The following is a 19,043-nucleotide window of genomic DNA, read 5'->3' as shown; positions in this document are numbered from 1 at the left end:
TTTAATGAGATACTTAACCGCCCCTCTAAATTTCCGTGTAGGGAAGCGCCTGCGTATAATATTTCCGATTGTAGGTCCCGAGTATGGCTTTGTGTCCACTGGACTGCTGGGATACAGGCTGTCATTGATCCCAGCAGGGACATCGCCTTTCTCAAGGTAGTGACCGGGAAATCTCTCATGTGTGATACCATCTGTATCATATTTCGAATCTTCCCCGGTGGGAGATAACATTTTTGTTCGTTCGAGTCTAGGATTATCACCAAGTACTCCTGTACCTGACTTGGTACAATTCTGGACTTGGGTAAGTTCAGCATCCATCCTAGACTCGTTAGAGACTTCATGACTATGTCCAACTGTTGTTTGAGCAGTGGTGTGAGGAGATGCCTATTACCAAGAGATCATCCAGATACGGGACTATTAGAATGTTCTGTTCGCTTATGTGGGCCATAACTTCTGCCATTATTTTTGTAAATACTCTTGGAGCGATGGCCAAGCTGAAGGGGAGCGCTCTGAATTGGTAATGTTTACCTTCCCCTGAATCGTTACTGCTACTCTGAGAAATTTCCGGTGGTCCTTGTGAATGGGTACATGGTAGTAGGCATCTCTTAAGTCTAATACAGTCATGAAGCATGATGGAAAAAGCATTTTTACATAAGATTTTATTGTTTCCATTTTGAAATGTTGGGTTTCTAGAAATGTGTTTAATTTTTTTAAATTTATGATTGTCCTGTACATCCTTTCTGGGTTTTTCCGAAGAAAGAGAGGGGAGTAGAAACCTTTGCCTCTTTCCTGGTAGGGGACTTCTTGCAATACGTCCTTTCCTATCAGATTCGAGATTTCCCCTTGAAATGCTAACTGTTCATTTGCTGTTTTTTGGGGAGTTATTATGAAAGAATTGTCTGGAAGAGCATGGAATTTTAATTTTAGAACCTCCCTTATTATGTCCCCTATCCATGAGCTTCCGGATATTTTTTCCCAGGCGGGAAAGAGTAGGTAAATCTTCCTCTGACCCGGGGAACACCTTCATTGTGGCTTCTTGTTATCAGGGGGTTTATTGAACATGAATCCTTTGTTTTTATTTCTTTTATCCTCCTATCCATCCTTGTTTCCTTTCGGGGGCTTTCGTCGCATGAACCTTCTGCTCTGAAAAGGCCATCTGTATGACTGGCTGGGGAACCCAGGAAAGGATTTTTTCTTGTCTCCTGCTTTGTCCAGGATGTCATCCAGAGTTAACCCAAACAGGAACTCACCTTCACACGAGATGGAACATGATTTAGACTTAGTTTCAAGGTCTCCTGGCCAGCATTTGAGCCATAGGGCGCGCCTTGCAGCATTTGAGAAGGAGGCGGACCTGGCGGCCAACCTGGCTGAATCCACCAATGCGTCTGTTAGAAGGGCTGCTGCTCTTTCATTACAGAGACTGATTTTTGAATGGTTTCTCTGGGGGCTTTCCCTTTCAATTGACAATCTAAATGATCCAACTAAACCATTAAGGCTCGGGCAGTACACCTGGCTGCTATGGCTGGTTTCAATCCTCCTCCCGCCGCTTCCCAGGAGCCCTTTAAAAAAGTTTCCCCTTTTTTTATCCATGGTGTCTTTTAGTGTCCCTATGTCTTCGAAGGGCAGGGAAAACATTTTAGAGGCTTTTGCTATTGCTACATCTAGCTTTGGCGCTTTCCCCCATAGGGAGCATGCCGGGTCATCAAAAGAATACTTCCTTTTAGGGGTTAGGAGAACTTTCTTATCTGGCCTTTTCCACTCTCTTTGATTAGGGAGTGGATTTTCTCATTTATTGGAAAGGCCCTCCGTTTTTTTTGTTCCAGCCCACTGAACATCAGGTCTTGGGCCGTTTGCTTAGGCCGTTCATCTGCAAGCCCCATAGTTGTCCTTACAGCTTTTACAAGGGCATCAGTCTCTTAAATCGGGAAGCAGCTGCGACCCCCTTCTGAGGATGATGAAGAAGACTGGGAAGATGACGAGTTACTTGAGTTGGACAACTCACTCTCTGATTCACTAATACTAGATTCAGGAGATCTATGTCTGGCCCCTATGTTATCTCTTTGAGGTTTTAATGCCTTTTAGGGCATCCTCTACCTGACTTCTTACTAGTGTTTTAAGGTCTAATGCAAAATTCGGGGATTCCTCTTGGATTGTTTGCTCTATACATGCAGCGCAGAGCTTTTTCCCCCTTGTAGTGGGCAGCTCTTCTGTGCATATAGCGCACGCCCTGTGTTTGGACTTGGCTACATATTTCTTCCCCTAGAAAAAAAAGACAACCCCTCATCAAAGAGTGGACTTTCACGGAGATCACTCACCCTCCTGTAGAAAGAGAGATACCATCTCAGGCCTAGGGATTATGTCCATAACTGGATCCACTTCTGGCCGTGCCGTTTTGGTGGAGCTTCTGCTGCGTTGGGACCCTAAGCAACCACTGCTGCTGCGCTGCTGGGAGGAGGTGTCTCCTTTGACTGCTGTTGCTCCGGGTGTTGTTGGTGCCTCTGCTGCTGAGCCTGCTTGGGGGACTGCACCTGGGCATCCTGCTCCTCCAGCTGCTTGTGGTCACTCATGGTGACTAAACACTTTGTTATCCCCCTTCAGGGGTTTAAATGCCATCCATCCTGGCCCTCTCCCGGCCCCAGGTAATGCGGCGCCGGGCAATCACATATTTCCCAGTGATGCACCGCACCGCCGCTGGAAACGCCCCTCGCGCGTGCACACTACTGATTTCCCAGTAGTGCCCCACGCTGCTCGTGTCATAGGGGTATTGCGCGCTCGTGCACTGGGGTCCCAGCTCTCACCCGGCCCCAGGGATACAAGCGGGGTGGTGCTATACTGAGGGCCTGCGTCGTGCAGAGTGGAAGTGGCCGCCGCCACCCTCATGCTGACCAGAAGGTGCTCCGGTGGGGAATCCCCTCCAAGTGACCACCATCACTCAATCGTCATGGAGAAATTTTTTTTTTCCTTTCTTCTCGGGAGAGGCAGACTTGGTCCTTCTTCCCTGCTTCTCCTCACTCACCCTCAAGGTCCACCGACCCCGGCGGTGGCACTTCGGGGAAGAGGATACCACCATCCCAGTGGAGGCAGGGAGCCCCGCTGCCTAATTTGCACTGATTCGGCCCCCGGCATCCCACGAAGATCCTGAGGTATGTGCTGTAGGTTCCCCATCAGGGACAGGAAACCAACTGATGTGGGAGAGAGGTACTATTATGATCTGTCACCACAATAACAGGATGAATAACTCCCTCCAAAAAATGTCTCCATTCTTCAAAAGCTAACTTGACAGGTAGCATCTTGCGATTCCCCACATTATAATTCCTTTCAGCAGACAAAAAATTCCTGCAGAAAAATGCACATGGACGCAAGTTGGTCAGAGTTTTGGAACCTTGAGACAAAACAGCCCACATTCCAACCTCTGAGGCATCCACTTTCACAATGAATGGTTTCTGGAGATCAGGTTGAGTCAAAACTGGAGTGGACATGAAGCACTGCTTTAACTTTTGCACAGGAGCCAACAGCATCTAAAGACCAAACCTTAAGATCCGTCCCCTTTCGTTTGAGGTCAGTAAGGGGTTTCATGATCTTAGAAAAACCCTTTACAAACTTTCTGTAGTAATCAGCAAACCCTAAGAATCATTTCGATGCTTTCAGATCACGAGGTTGAACCCAATCAATTATAGCCTGCATCTTCCCAGGGTCCATTTTAAACCCTTCAGCTGACACAATGAACCCCAAGAACAATATGTCCTGAACAGAAAAAGTACATTTTTCTAATTTAGCAAAGAATTTTTCCTGAGTTTCTGTAAAACAAATTGATCATGCTCATAGTGAGAATTCACATCAGGGAAAGAAATGAGAATGTCACCAAAGTATACCACAGTAAGCCTTCCAATAATATCAGAAAAAATGTAATTCATAAAGTTCTGAAAGACTGCAGGTATATTGGCTAAACCAAAAGTAATGCCACGTTTTTCATATAAACCCTCCAATGTTAAAAACACAGTTTTCCACTCATCACCTTCCCGGATACGTATCAGATTTTATGCCCCTCTAAAGTCAAGCTTAGAAAAATATTTTGCACCCGTAGACTGATTACATAGGTCGGAGATAAAAGGAAGTGGGTAAGTATTCTTAACTTTAAATTTGTTAAGTTCACGGAAATCGAGGCAAGGTGTTATGACCTGGTGGTCAGGACAATAATGGACTTGGTGGTTAAGAGCACACGGAATGACCTGATAGTTACTGATAATATAGGACGAGCTCTGGGACGTGGGAACTCTGCTGACCGCAATCCCTAATCCTATCAACCACACTAGAAATAGCCGTGGATTGCTCCTAACGCTCCCTATGCAACTCGGCACATCCTAAGGAACTAGCTAGCCCTAAAGATAGAAAAATAAAGCCTACCTTGCCTCAGAGAAATTCCCCAAAGGAAAAGGCAGCCCCCCACATATAATGACTGTGAGTAAAGATGAAAATACAAACACAGAGATGAAATAGATTAAGCAAAGTGAGGCCCGACTTACTGAACAGACTGAGGATAGGAAAGGTAGCTTTGCGGTCCGCACAAAAACCTACAAAAAGACCACGCAGAGGGCGCAAAAAGACCCTCCGCACTGACTCACGGTGCGGAGGCGCTCCCTCTACGTCCCAGAGCTTCCAGCAAGCAAGACAACAATCAAAATAGCAAGCTGGACAGAAAAATAGCAAACCAGAGAAAAACAAGCAGTCACTTAGCTTCTGCTGGGAAGACAGGTCACAAGAACGATCCAGGAGTGAACTAGACCAATACTGGAACATTGACAGGTGGCAAGGAGCAAAGATCTAAGTGGAGTTAAATAGAGCAGCCAGCTAACGAATTAACCTCGTCACCTGTGGAAGGAAACTCAGAAACACCCACAGCCACCAGAGAAAGTCCATGGACAGAACCAGCCAAAGTACCATTCATGACCACAGGAGGGAGCCCGACAACAGAATTCACAACAGCAAGGACAGAGGCCACCATCTTTTTCTTCTTTACAAAAAAAAATCCCGCAGCTATAGGTGAGGAGGCAGGTCGGATATGACCCTTCGGTAAACTTTCATTTACATATTCTTTCATAGCGGTCCGTTCAAGTCCAGACAAATTATACAGGCAAGCTTTAGGCTATTTGGCATTAGGAAAAAGATTTATAGCACAATCATAAGGACGATAGGGATGTAGTATCTCAGCCTCTTTCTCCGAGAACACATCTCCGAAGTCTTTCAGGTAAGCTGGCAGACCCTCCAGACTAGTGGAGCAAATTTGTACAGAGCTAAGACATTTCTTATGACAGTAGGAACTTCATTTAGCAATATCCTTCCGACACCAATCAATAACATTATTATAGATATACAGCCATGGAAATCCCAACACCAATTCAGCAGGTAAATTATCCAACACATAGCAGGAGATGGACTCAGAGTGAAGAGTTCCCACTCTAAGTGCGAATTCCACTGTTAGTATTTACAGCTGGTTAGAGAGTACTATTTAAAACTTAGCTTTTATTACTATACGCTAAAACAACTATATTACCACATAAATACAAGGTGCCGGTGCTAACAACATAGTGCAAAATAAAACCAAAAGACGATATTGGCAAACCACACATTTGCCTCCTCTCGGGGACAGTCAAATTTTAGCCCCTTACTGGGTGTAGCAGCTAGTAGAGATTCTGCATCAATCCCCTTTATTACTGCTTATCATCTCTGTGGGGCGTTTTTTCAGCACCTTCCCTATACACGGAAAGAATACTATAAATTTCACCCCACAATCCACTTGGTAATGTGACCGAAGTCCGTCTGATTTAGACCAACAAAAAAATCATTCAAATGTTGGCATATGCCAAAAAAACAGCGGATCTCCCTTCTGTCAATCAGTTCTGCATATGGTGTTTACACATAAAACGCAAGCTCCACAATATAACAGAGGGATAGAAAAACCTCTCTTATGCTTTAAACCATAGATACTCCCAGAATACATATATACCCCCCTCACAGGGTTACATTAATAGGTATATGTTCAGTTAGTGTATCAAATGGATATATATCAAAATGTGTGAAAATTTATACTCATCCATAGGACCGGATCTTCCAGCGGTGCCTTTTCAGAGTACCAGGGATCTTTATATTTGGTAGGTGCAGCGTAGCACTCCGTCCCTTAATCCCTTTAGAGCTGATGTCTCCCTACGCGTTTCATAGTTATATTCATCAGGGGGGAACTGACATGTTTTCAGCATAAATAGGTGAGCATTGCTAAATCACTCAGGCTCTTTCCGGTCTTAAATAGACACTGTATGTGCCGCCATGCCGCATGTTTCCGGACGCCGGTGCATCACTTCCAGTTCTCGGAGCGCGCGCATATTGTGAAGTAAGTCTACGTCACATTGCGCGCTGCCATTGGGCCCTGGACGGTGCGTATTAAAAAGGTGTTCACCCTGTTTCCTGTTGCTGATACGCACACATGAGAGCTTTGACCCGCACACGCCATGTGATGTTACATGGTCACATGATCAGTGCCGGCGTCTTCAAGATAAACAGATGGGAACGGGATCGATCCGTCCCGCCCTCAGAAAAACAGAAAAAAACATCTAGCTGAGTGCAATTTGCACGTAGCCTTAGATGCTGTCCCTTACAAGGGGAAAATGTACAGGTTTTTGCAGTCCCTATTCTTCATATACCTCTAGGGTTATTGGCTATTCAAGTGTAACTCCTTCTAGTTTGGTGTATCCACGCATGTTGTTTATTAGTATCACATCATTTTGAAATTAAATGAGAAAAGAAAAAATAATGAAAACATGAGAAAAATGGGCACTGGCATTAGAGAAAAATAAAAAACAGAGGGGAGGTAAGGCAATGGGGGCCACTAAGAGAGACACCACGGACCGTTCCACAACAGAAAAGAAAAAGGAAGGACAGAAAAGGGGGTGCTGCTCACAACTATCCCTATTACCCCCTAACTAGTAAAGCCCTGCCTAATGCGGAGGTTGGCACCCTAGAACCTGCGCAGCGGTGCCCCCACTCGACGGCGGCTGTCCCTGGCTCTAGAGTCCCTCTCGGGCCGCTACACTTACAAGAAAGAAGAGAAGTTTAGTTGCTCATTCAGGCCCAATGGGCTCTGAGTCTGTAGACGAAAAATCCACATGCACTCCTTTTGTAAGATCCGTTTGTCCCAATCACCTCCTCTTTGTGATTGGACAATCTTCTCAATCCCTATGAACCTGATCCCTTTCAAGTCACCATCGTGTAGACGATTGATGTGGTTCGCTATGGGGGTGTCTCTCCCATTTATATCTCTGTGGTGTTCGCCCACCCTCCTCCTTAGTTCTCAACTGGTTTTCCCGACGTATTCCATTCCACACACACACGTCATTTTGTATACCACTCCTCTGGTCTTACAGTTAATGAACTGGCGTATATCGTAACTCTTTCCTGTCACATTGCTGACAAACTCTTTGCCCTGACTGATAGAATTACAATATTTACAGTTTCCACATCTGTAACATCCTCTCATTTGCCCACCAATCCAGGTAGAGCTTTGTGCCTGTAAGGAGGGGGGGGGGTGAAATGGCTGTGGACCACCCTGTCTTTAATTGATCGTCCCCTCCTAAAGGAAATTTGGGGTAATACTGTAACCATGTCCTTGAGATCCTTGTCCATCTGCAAAATGGACCAATGACGTTGCAGAATTGTCCTTAGATCTTTTGCCCCATTTGTATACTTTGTGATGAATCTAATGGGGTTACCATCCTCCCGTTTCTCAACCGGGGTAAGAAGATCTTTCCTATCTTTTGTTGATGCTGAGGTGTATGCTTCCCTAAGGACATTATCAGGATACCCTCGTTCATGAAAGCGTGTTCTAAGTTCATCCGCCTGTTTCTTAAATGTAAGGGGATTTGAACAGTTCCTCCGGATCCGTAGGTACTGTCCCTTCGGGATCCCCCTCCTTAGAGGGAAAGGATGGTTCGACTCCCATCTCAAGAGGGAATTAGACGCAGTGGGTTTTCTATACGTGCTTGTATGCAGCTGACCATCCTCCCCTTTTTCAATCACTACATCCAAAAAGGGTAACCTGCATGCATTTGATTCAAAAGTGAACTGCAGTCACAGGTCGTTGCTGTTAAGACCCGTGACAAACGTTATTTTGCACTATGTTGTTAGCACCGGCACCTTGTATTTATGTGGTAATATAGTTGTTTTAGCGTATAGTAATAAAAGCTAAGTTTTAAATAGTACTCTCTAACCAGCTGTAAATACTTGTAGAGCATACGGGTTATATTAGAATATTGTCCTTGCTGATAACGAATTCCACTGTTACCAGCTGGACAAAGTTCTGGAGTAACTGTGTTTTGTCAATAGCAACAAACTGAATAGATCTTTATAATCTAACTGTTCCTAATCATAATTTAAGAACCAGTCCAGAATCAATGAAATTGGCTTCAGATCCACAGTCAATAAAAGCAAGAGCAGATAACCACAGGTTCTGAAAACAAAGTTCCATGTTCAGCAATACTTTATGTGAAGAGTAAACGGGTACTTGGATGTCTGGATGACCTCCTCGATTATCACCCAGACTTAGATGTTTCCCGACGGCTTGCTGGCTTGAGAGCAAATTGAGCAGTATTGGAGGAAATGTCTATCACGACCACAATTAAGGCAAAGTCCAAGATCATGCTGTTGCCTCCTCTCCACTATCCGAGAGTGGGCTGCAACAATTTTCATTGGTTCCATGTCTGGCAACTGAACAGACTTGGGCAGGATGACTGAAACCTCCTGTTGTTCACCACATCTCTCATGAATTTGGCGATCCATTCAAGTGGCCTGGGTCATGGTCTCCCCCAGGGAACAGAGTGGAGTACGCAACGCCAGAGCGTCCTTTAGAGTATCCAAAAGGCCACGGTGAAACTGACACCTGAGAGCTGTATCATGAAAACCTCAGAGAACCATTGCAGTTTCAAAGCTATAGCTCTCTGTGGTGTGGCCCCTCTGTGTCAGGTTCATCATCTTAGCTTCTTCGACCTTAGCCCTGTCAGGTTCATCATAAATCATCCCTAAGGCATCAAAAAGGGCATCAATGGAAGACTGTTCTGGGGCTAGTGGGGGCAAAGAGAATGCCCAGCTCTGAGGACCCCCTAGTAATAGGGACATGATTATTCCCACCCGCTGGGACTTATCCCATGAAGAGTGGGGTCATAAGGTAAAAAATAAATTACAGCTCTCCCTAAACTGATCCATCTCCCTCGACAATTTGTCAGGAAGTGCCACTACAGGTTCAGCAGAGACCAACTGCATGTCAGAAGGTACAGGAGTCATTGCTACAGTCAATGGTGTAGGGCTCTGGGAGGCATCCATAGTTCTAGAAAGCTGACCCTGCAGTTGGGCCTGTGCAGTTTCTATTTTCGGTGTTGGCTTGCCAGATCCTGAACCATATGGGTTAGATTCACCACCTGATCACAGAATGCACAAATCGGATCTATTGGTAGAGAAGAAAAAAATATACTTTTGAGGCCTGTCAAAATGTGACGCTAGTCACAAATGTGACGCTAGTCACAACCCACGGACAGGCCGTGAGTCTGCAAAGCCAGAAGTTCCGAGGTCAATACCAAATGAGCATGTAGTAAATCAAGGGAAAATGCAAAGTCTTGAGGCAGGTCACATGCCAGGGTCAGAATACCAGAGAAATAGTGGATAAGAAAAAGAGCAAAAAAAAAACAAGTAACCTTGTAGACCAATGATAACCCTGATTAAAATCAACCTTTAATCATTACTTTAAAACCATATAACAACCACAAACAACAAAAATACACAACCGTACAATCTAGATAGTCCCTACCACAACAACTTAATAGGTCCTACCTGTCAGCGGAGGTTGGCACCCTATATATATACGAGATTGGCGCCCCCGCTCAACGTCGGCTGACCCTGTATCTCCTACATGCGCCCTAATTTAGTGTCTAATTTGGACCATCAAATATGCATGACCTGAAAGTTATATATATATATATATATATATATATATATATATATATATATATATATATATGAGATTTGCACCCTCGCTCCACGTCGGCTGACCCTATATCTCCTACATGCGCCCTAATTTATGTCTCATTTGGACCATCAAATATGCATGACCGGAAAGTTAGATAGGGCATTATAAAAGCCGATATTGACTGAAAATTAGATTGTGGCAGGGTGAAAAACACGGACAAAAACAAAGTGCAAAAAGTGCTCATGAATAAAAACAACCTCACTATCTCTGTTCCCTGCTGATATCAAGACCTGCAACCCAAAAGAAGCCTAACAAGTATATTAACCAGGCCACAGAAAAACATTTGTATTAAGGTACCGTCACACTTAGCGACGCTGCAGCGATACCGACAACGATCCGGATCGCTGCAGCGTCGCTGTTTGGTCGCTGGAGAGCTGTCACACAGACAGCTCTCCAGCGACCAACGATCCTGAGGTCCCCGGTAACCAGGGTAAACATCGGGTTACTAAGCGCAGGGCCGCGCTTAGTAACCCGATGTTTACCCTGGTTACCATCCTAAAAGTAAAAAAACAAACGCTACATACTTACCTACCGCTGTCTGTCCTCGGCGCTCTGCTTCTCTGGTCTGGATGTGAGCGCCGGGCAGCCGGAAAGCAGAGCGGTGACGTCACCGCTCTGCTTTCCGGCCGCTGTGCTCACAGCCAGACCAGAGAAGCAGAGCGCCGAGGACAGACAGCGGTAGGTAAGTATGTAGCTTTTGTTTTTTTTACTTTAACGATGGTAACCAGGGTAAACATCGGGTTACTAAGCGCGGCCCTGCGCTTAGTTACCCGATGTTTACCCTGGTTACCAGCGAAGACATCGCTGAATCGGTGTCACACACGCCGATTCAGCGATGTCTGCGGGGAGTCCAGCGACGAAATAAAGTTCTGGACTTTCTTCCCCGACCAGCGACAGCACAGCAGGGGCTTGATCGCTGCTGCCTGTCACACTGGACGATATCGCTAGCGAGGATGCTGCAACGTCACGGATCGCTAGCGATATCGTCTAGTGTGACGGTACCTTTACTTAACCTGTATCTATGGCTAGGATTGACTTTTTATACCTTGATATAAGCCTTATAGGCTATTTTACAGCCATTTACATTGACATATCGGCACCTTGGTACAACAGGTTTTTCTCTAGTAACCTACTAGGACATAAATATACACCTTTAGCCATAGATACAGGTTAAGTAATACAAATGTTTTTTTATATATATCTTTAAACCTGCTATTGATTTATATCTGTACTGCACATAAAGCCGGTTCATTGGATTGAAGGCATTCTTTGTATTCTGTAGTGAAAAAACATTTTATTTTATTTATTATTAATAAATTTTTACTTTTTGAACTAAAACATTCTGTGGCCTGGTTAATATACTTGTTAGGCTTCTTTTGTGTTGCAGTATAGTGGAATGTGTTCTTGACTTTTTTGGACTAATATGTATAAATGATATCAAGACCTGCCTAACTGTGGGGGTTGGCGCCCTACTTGTCAGCGGATGTGGCGCCCCCACTCCATGACGGCTGACCCTTGGAGACCCTATAGATATTTATTTACCAAAAAATGTTTAAATAATAAGCTCACATCTGGTAGCCATATCATAAATGTAAGGCAGAAAAATCAAATGCATTTTTTAGTAAATAAATATCTATAGGGTCTCCAAGGGTCAGCCGCCGTGGAGTGGCCCCCACATCCGCTGACAAGTAGGGCGCCAACCCCCACAGTTAGGCAGGTCTTGATATCAGCAGGGAACAGAGATAGTGAGGTTGTTTTTGTTCACAAGTACTTTTTGCACTTTCTTTTTGTCCGTGTTCTTCACCCTGCCACAATCTAATTTTCAGTCAATATCGGCTTTTATAATTCCCTATCTAACTTTCCGGTCATGCATATTTGATGGTCCAAATGAGACATAAATTAGGGCGCATGTAGGAGATATAGGGTCAGCCGACGTTGAGCGAGGGTGCAAATCTTATATATATATATATATATATATATATATAGTGCCAACCTGTGGTTGTTACATGGTTTTAAAGTAATGATTAAAGGTTGATTTTAATCAGGGTTATCAATGGTCTACAAGGTTACTTGGTTTTTTTGATTGATTTTCTGACCTTGAATTTAGTTATCAGATTTTTTGCATTTCATAAGAAAAAGAGCAATAACAAACGGGTAGTCCGAACACAGTCCAAAAGTCAGCAGCAGAATATCAGATGCAAAAACAAATGGGTAGTCTGAACACGGTCCAAAGGTCAGCAGGAGAATATCAGATGGAAAGGGGCAATAACAAAACGGGTAGTCAGAACATGGTTCAAAGGTCAGCAGCAGAAGATCAGAACTTACAGCACAGTGATCAGGTGAACACACCCTTAGCACAAGCTTTCAAATGGCAGAGATCTGGGTCAGACAACTCACTTAAGTAGCAGGTCAATTACCAAGAACAGGGAGCACCTGTGGAAATCTCTGCACCTTCCAGTCTCAGATAGGTCAACCGAGGTGTCAATCAAAGCACCGACAGCTCAGCACACCTCAGCACAGGATAGGATGACAGAGCTGTCCATTAATGAGTCACAGACACTCTGAGCAGAGGAATCATAACATAAACTAGTCCCACCTGTATGCCTCATATTAATGATCTTGTTGCTGATAAATGTTATGTTCTGCCTTTATGTTAATGATTTCTTCCAGACTCCGGGGCATGTGGTGCCTGAAAGAAATCCCTGCCCCTTGTCCTCACTGTAATATTTACCCCCTCTCATCAGCATCAGTTACAGCCCCGAAATCCTGCGCCTGCACCCCGCACTCAGTGACGCTGCTACCATGAGGCGATTTGAGCTCTTTGGCTCAGGCGGCAGAAGAGAGGGGGCGGCAGATTCTGTAGTATTATACTCACCTACTCCCGGCGCGGTCCCTGGAGGTCCCTACTTTTTCCAGCACTGCAGATTCTTCCTACGCTGAGCGGTCACATGGTACCGCTCATTACAGAAATGAATATGCGGCTCCACATCCCATAGGGGTGGAGCCGCATATTCATTTCTGTAATGAGCAGTAACTGTGACCGCTTAATACAGGAAGAAGATGCAGTGGTGGAAGGAGCAGGAACGCAGCGCCAGGAGCAGGTGAGAATACGGGGAGGAGGAGCGCAGCACTGCGCGATATTTACCTCTCCTCGCTCCAGTGCGGCTCCGTCTTTAGCGTCCTCTGGCAGTGACGCTCTGGTCAGAGGGCGCCGTGACGTCGTCAGTGCGCGCCCTCTGCTGAACGTCAGTGCCGAAGACGGATCCGCACAAGGAGCAGGTAAATATTGCCAGTGCTGGGGTCCTGAGCGAAGAGAGGTGAGTATGTGATTTTTTTTATCGCAGCAAAAGCAAGTGACTATACGGAGCATCTTATGGGGCCATAACACTTGTGCAGCACTATGAGGGGCAAGTGGCTGTACAGAGCATCTTATGGGGCCATAACCCCTTGTGCAGCACTATAAGGGGCAAATAGCTGTGCGGAGCATCTTATAGGGCCATAACACTTGTGCAGCACTATAAGGGGCAAGTGGCTGTATGGAGCATCTGCAGGGCCATAACTCTTGTGCAGCATTATAAGGGGCAAGTGGCTGTATGGAGCATCTTATGGGGCCATAACTCTTGTGCAGCACTATAAGGGGCAAGTGGCTATACGGAGCATCTTATGGGACCATAATGATTGTGCAGCACTATAAGGGGCAAGTGGCTGTGCGGAGCATCTTATGGGGCCATAACACTTGTGCAGTACTATAAGGGGCAAGTGGCTATACGGAGCATCTTATGGGGCCAAAACACTTGTGCAGCACTATAAGGGGCAAGTGGCTGTGCGGAGCATCTTATGGGGCCATAACTCTTGTGCAGCACTATAAGGGGCAAGTGGCTATACGGAGCATCTTATGGGGCCATAACACTTGTGCAGCACTATAATGGTCAAGTGGCTATACGGAGCATCTTATGGGGCCATAACACTTGTGCAGCACTATAAGGGGCAAGTGGCTATACGGAGCATCTTATGGGGCCATAACACTTGTGCAGCACTATAAGGGGCAAGTGGCTATACGGAGCAGCTTATGGGGCCATAACACTTGTGCAGCACTATAAGGGACAAGTGGCTGTGCGGAGCATCTTATGGGGCCATAACTCTTGTGCAGCACTATAAGGGGCAAGTGGCTGTACGGAGCATCTTATGGGGCCATAACACTTGTGCAGCACTATAAGGGACAAGTGGCTGTGCGGAGCATCTTATGGGGCCATAACTCTTGTGCAGCACTATAAGGGGCAAGTGGCTGTACGGAGCATCTTATGGGGCCATAACTCTTGTGCAGCACTATAAGGGGCAAGTGGCTGTACGGAGCATCTTATGGGGCCATAACACTTGTGCAGCACTATAAGGGGCAAGTGGCTGTGCGGAGCATCTTATGGGGCCATAACTCTTGTGCAGCACTATAAGGCGCAAGTGGCTGTACGGAGCATCTTATGGGGCCATAACATTTGTGCAGCACTATATGGGGCAGTGACTGTACGGAGCATCTTATGGGGCCATAAAGTTTGTGCAGCATTATATGGGGCAAGTAACTGTATGGAGCATCTTATGGGGCCATAACGTTTGTGCAGCACTATATGGGGCAGTGACTATACGGAGCATCTTATGGGGCCATAACGTTTGTGCAGCATTATATGGGGCAAGTGACTGTATGGAGCATCTTATGGGGCCATAACGTTTGTGCAGCATTATATGGGGCAAGTGTCTGTATGGAGCATCTGTATGGGGCCATAATGTTTGTGCAGCACTATAAGAGGCAGTGACTGTATGGATCATCTTATGGGGCCATAACGCTTGTGCAGCCCTATAAGGGGCAAGTGACTGTACGGAGCATCTTATGGGGCCATAACGCTTGTGCAGCACTATATAGGGCAAATATCTCTATGGAGCATCTTATGGGGCCCTTATTACCCTTTATGCAGGATTATATGGGGCATATTTTAATATGGAGCATCTAATGGGGCCCATCCAACTTTATGGAGCATTATATGAGGCTCCTGATTCAATATGGATATTCAAAAACACTTAACCTACTGATGTCTCAATTAATTTTACTTTTATTGGTGTCTATTTTTACTTTTGAAATTTACCGGTAGCTGCTGCATTTTCCACCCTAGGCTTATACTCGAGTCATTAAGTTTTCCTAGTTTTTTGTGGCAAAATTAGGGGGTCGGCTTATACTACTCGGGTCGGCTTATACTCGAGTATATATACGGTAACTGGATTTGCGCTGCTAGGTTTTTTGTTTTTGTTTTTTTTATAAAACTCCGGGGTCAAGTGCCTGCCCCCCCTCCTCCCTCCCTCCTTCCCACCCCCCCTCCAGCAGGGACTGTGTGGGGGGGCGCCATTTTTCCATTCGCCTCAGGCAGCAGAGAGGCTAGGTTCACCCCTGCCCGCACTCCCTCAGAAATCCATATCTCATCCTCCCTTCTGTGGGCACTGCATTTGGGGACCTCCGGTGTGCGCGCTGATAATATGCTCTCCCCACTTTCTCTCTGCATAGTCATCACCATGTACACATGGTTGCTAGCGATGACTATGCAGGAAGGAAGTGGGAAGAGCATATTATCAGCGCGCACACCGGAGGTCACAGTAACTCGCCTGCGCAGAAAGTCCCTGAGTGCAGCGTCCAGAATATAACATTTCTCAGCATCAAGGCCATTAATATTAGGCATACAGGTAGGACTAATGTTACATTTTTATTACCTGTGTGCCCATATTAATATGTCATATATACGTCCTGGGGGGGGGGGGACAGATTCCCTTTAATTTAAATATCTCAGTCTTCTCTTTCCATGAAGTGTGGTGTCCCTGGGATTCAAACCGAAAACCTGTATTATTGGAGGCACGAGCAAAAGCCATGAGCCACAATATGCGCTGAGAAAAAGGGCAGATACCTGAATGTGCATTATATTTTGCTATATACCAGTGCATTTCTATATACATGTATAGTAGAAGTAAAATAAAAGTTAGAGATTTTTTTTCTTCCTAGACAATTATTGAAAAATAATGAAAAGCCTTTGCAATAATGACATTTTTAATGCATTTTAAAAAATAACACTACAAACCAGCATGTAATACATAAAACATATTTTGTATCCATGTAATCATTGCAAGCCATGCAATACAGTGAACTGATTATTTACGATGATAGGTAAATGGGGTAAAAATGGTGTGATTGATTTTTCTCTCCATTAAACCCATAAAAATATTTTAAAAAATGTAAGCTGGGGCTTCGTTCACACAAAGCTTAAATGCTGCATTTTTTCTGCATGTTTTTTATCTGCACTTTTTTGGCAGGTTTTTATGCTTTCCTTTCATTTGATATATCGTTTTTGGGAGAAAATATTCCGTATAACCTGTGCTGTAATCATTTAACCCTCTGAACTTTCCTATGGGTGGCATTATCAATGACTGACAGCTATCTCTGTAAGCACTCATATACAAAGAAAGCTATCAGTCTCGGATAGGACTGCCCACTTGACCAAAAATCCCTGAAAGAGTAGAAGTATAAACAAATACATGTTGTACTGCTCTATAACATGAAGCCTATAGATTAACACTGGCGTCACTCACCCTGCTTCTAGCACCGCTCCCTGATGACATCTCTTTTCACAGTAAGAAGTTGCAGCTGAAGGAAGCGGAGTACCGGAGCCTCAGTCACATCTCCTGAAGCTTCTACCAGCACCATGGATTCAGCACATCTACAGAGGGTGGCGATGAAAGAAACAGTGGTAAGTAACCACAAAACTCTCCCCTTATGATGTCCCATTCTAGGCTGGGCGATAAACACTGCGTGGAAGTGAGTGCAGCCCCAGCTTCCTAACAAGACTCCTCTTACACAAAATATTGCAAGGGAAGAATTAACTGTATAGGGAGAAGTATTATATAGTAAAGAAAATTACAAAATTGTTTCTGATGTAAAATATATATTTATAATAGACTTTTTACGTATTAGACTACCCATTTAAACACCTCAATTTTACCATTTTATTATATGTTAATAAGTATGGAAAACAGCACTATTATCAAGCTCATATGGCAGGTGGGGAGACCTGTACTGAGGCCCAGCAATTTCATTTCTCTAACCTCATTCATATCTAAAATTTAGAATACTAAATAGACTTAGGCTTTTAACATTTGACAAATGCTACTCATTTTTAAACCCGTTATACCATGGCATACCTGTAAATCACAATGATTGCTCAGGCTCAGAAGCTGTACCTTAGGACCATGTACTGACTGACAGCCTAATCAAATAAATCTTCATGCATTTCACTGCTTAAAAGACACGAATTTGGTATCATCAAAACATTTCAATTTTACCACGATAATCACTGTAAAAAAAGGGACAAAAAACAATTCAGGCATTGCTGCTTTTTATTGATTATGCCTGCTAAGAAATTAAATAAAAAGTTCTAAAAATGCTGTATGCACAAGTAGAAACAATGAAAACTACAGCTAGTTATTAATAGCATCTAAGGCTCAGTGTGTAAGTCGTTAATTAAAGTTTCATGCTCCAAATTTTGTCATACATTACATTTTAGAAAGTTTTTTTAAGGTAACAATTAAAATGGCTGCAATTCGTTTTGTCAGAAAAAAATCTCTGTGTCAGTAAAATACACTTTTGCTTCTCTCTGGCCCAGGAATAGCCTGTGAGTATGAACAGTCATATTCACTACTTTCTATCTTCTCACACCTCCAAATATGCTCCAATAAGTTTTAAGCAAAGAAGGTGCATTTTCCCCAGCCTGGTGCTAGATATTGGGGGCATCAGCAAGTCAGTTTGTCCAAGCTGGGATATTTAGATACAGGATGGGGACAGTACATTGACTTCTTGCTTCGGATGAAGGAACTCTTGGCTTTAACTCTGAGGAAAGATGCATTTTGGACCAGCTACTATATTGCTAGATATCGCCTTTTACTCTTGATCCGTGAGTAAATATAGCATTCCATATAGTTTCAATATCATACTGATATCTTAGTTGAGCAATCGTTCAGTTGACAACATCTCAATCAACTTTCCTATGCACAGGAGCGCTCGTTTGGCTAAGTACTCCTATATTCTCTGTGAAAAAGCCTTGGACTGACATGTCGGCCATCAGCTGATCTTCAGGAGAACAGTACAAAATTGAACATGCAATACAGAAAGCTCCCTCAATGATCAGTTGGCCAGAACCCCTATAGACATTGGCGGGTTCGGCCAACATTTGTTTATTATGAATGGGGGACTTTTACATTGTTCAAGTTTTCTAATCTGTTCAAAGTCAACATTAAGCATGTTCAGGGCTCAAAAGCGGAGTCTACATTAAATCCTATTAAAGTTTCTTTCTCCTTTGAGCCACAATCAATTACGGGGCCCTATCTAGCTAATCCCTAATTGTATTGTTTTTATTTCACTTCATGTGACATTTCGTTTAAGAGGAGTCACAAACAGTATGGCACAGGAGGCTGGGGCTGCACTCACTCCCTGCATTGTCTAGCATCCCTTCTAGAACATGACGTCATCAAGGTGCATCGCTTTTATTACTTGCTGCAGTTTCTTGTATTGCTGCTCTGTGAAGATGTCCTGAATCTATGCTGATATGCGTTGCAGGGAAGTTTGGGGATTGTATGGGAGAGAGAGATATTGTGACTAGAGTTGAGCGACCTTGACCTTTTTAGAGTCGAGCCGGGTTTCGCGAAACCCGACTATCTCAAAAGTCGGGTCGACTGAAATCGGCCGATTATGGTGAAAAGTCGGGATCGACCGAAACACGAAACCCAATGCAAGTCAATGGGGCAGCATAGTCGGCAGTGAGTGGGGGCCAGGAAAACACCTAGAGTGCCCATTTTAATGTCAAAACCATCCATTCTTCTTAATGAAGCTTGTCAAGCGTAATTTACCTTATAATAATTGGAAGGCATTTGAAATTGGGGGTCATTTGGCTAAAGT

This window comes from Ranitomeya imitator, chromosome 8, assembly GCF_032444005.1.
Source record: "Ranitomeya imitator isolate aRanImi1 chromosome 8, aRanImi1.pri, whole genome shotgun sequence".
NCBI lineage: Eukaryota > Metazoa > Chordata > Amphibia > Anura > Dendrobatidae > Ranitomeya > Ranitomeya imitator.
The sequence above is the reverse complement of the archived record's forward strand: the minus strand, read 5'-3'. Positions refer to the sequence as shown.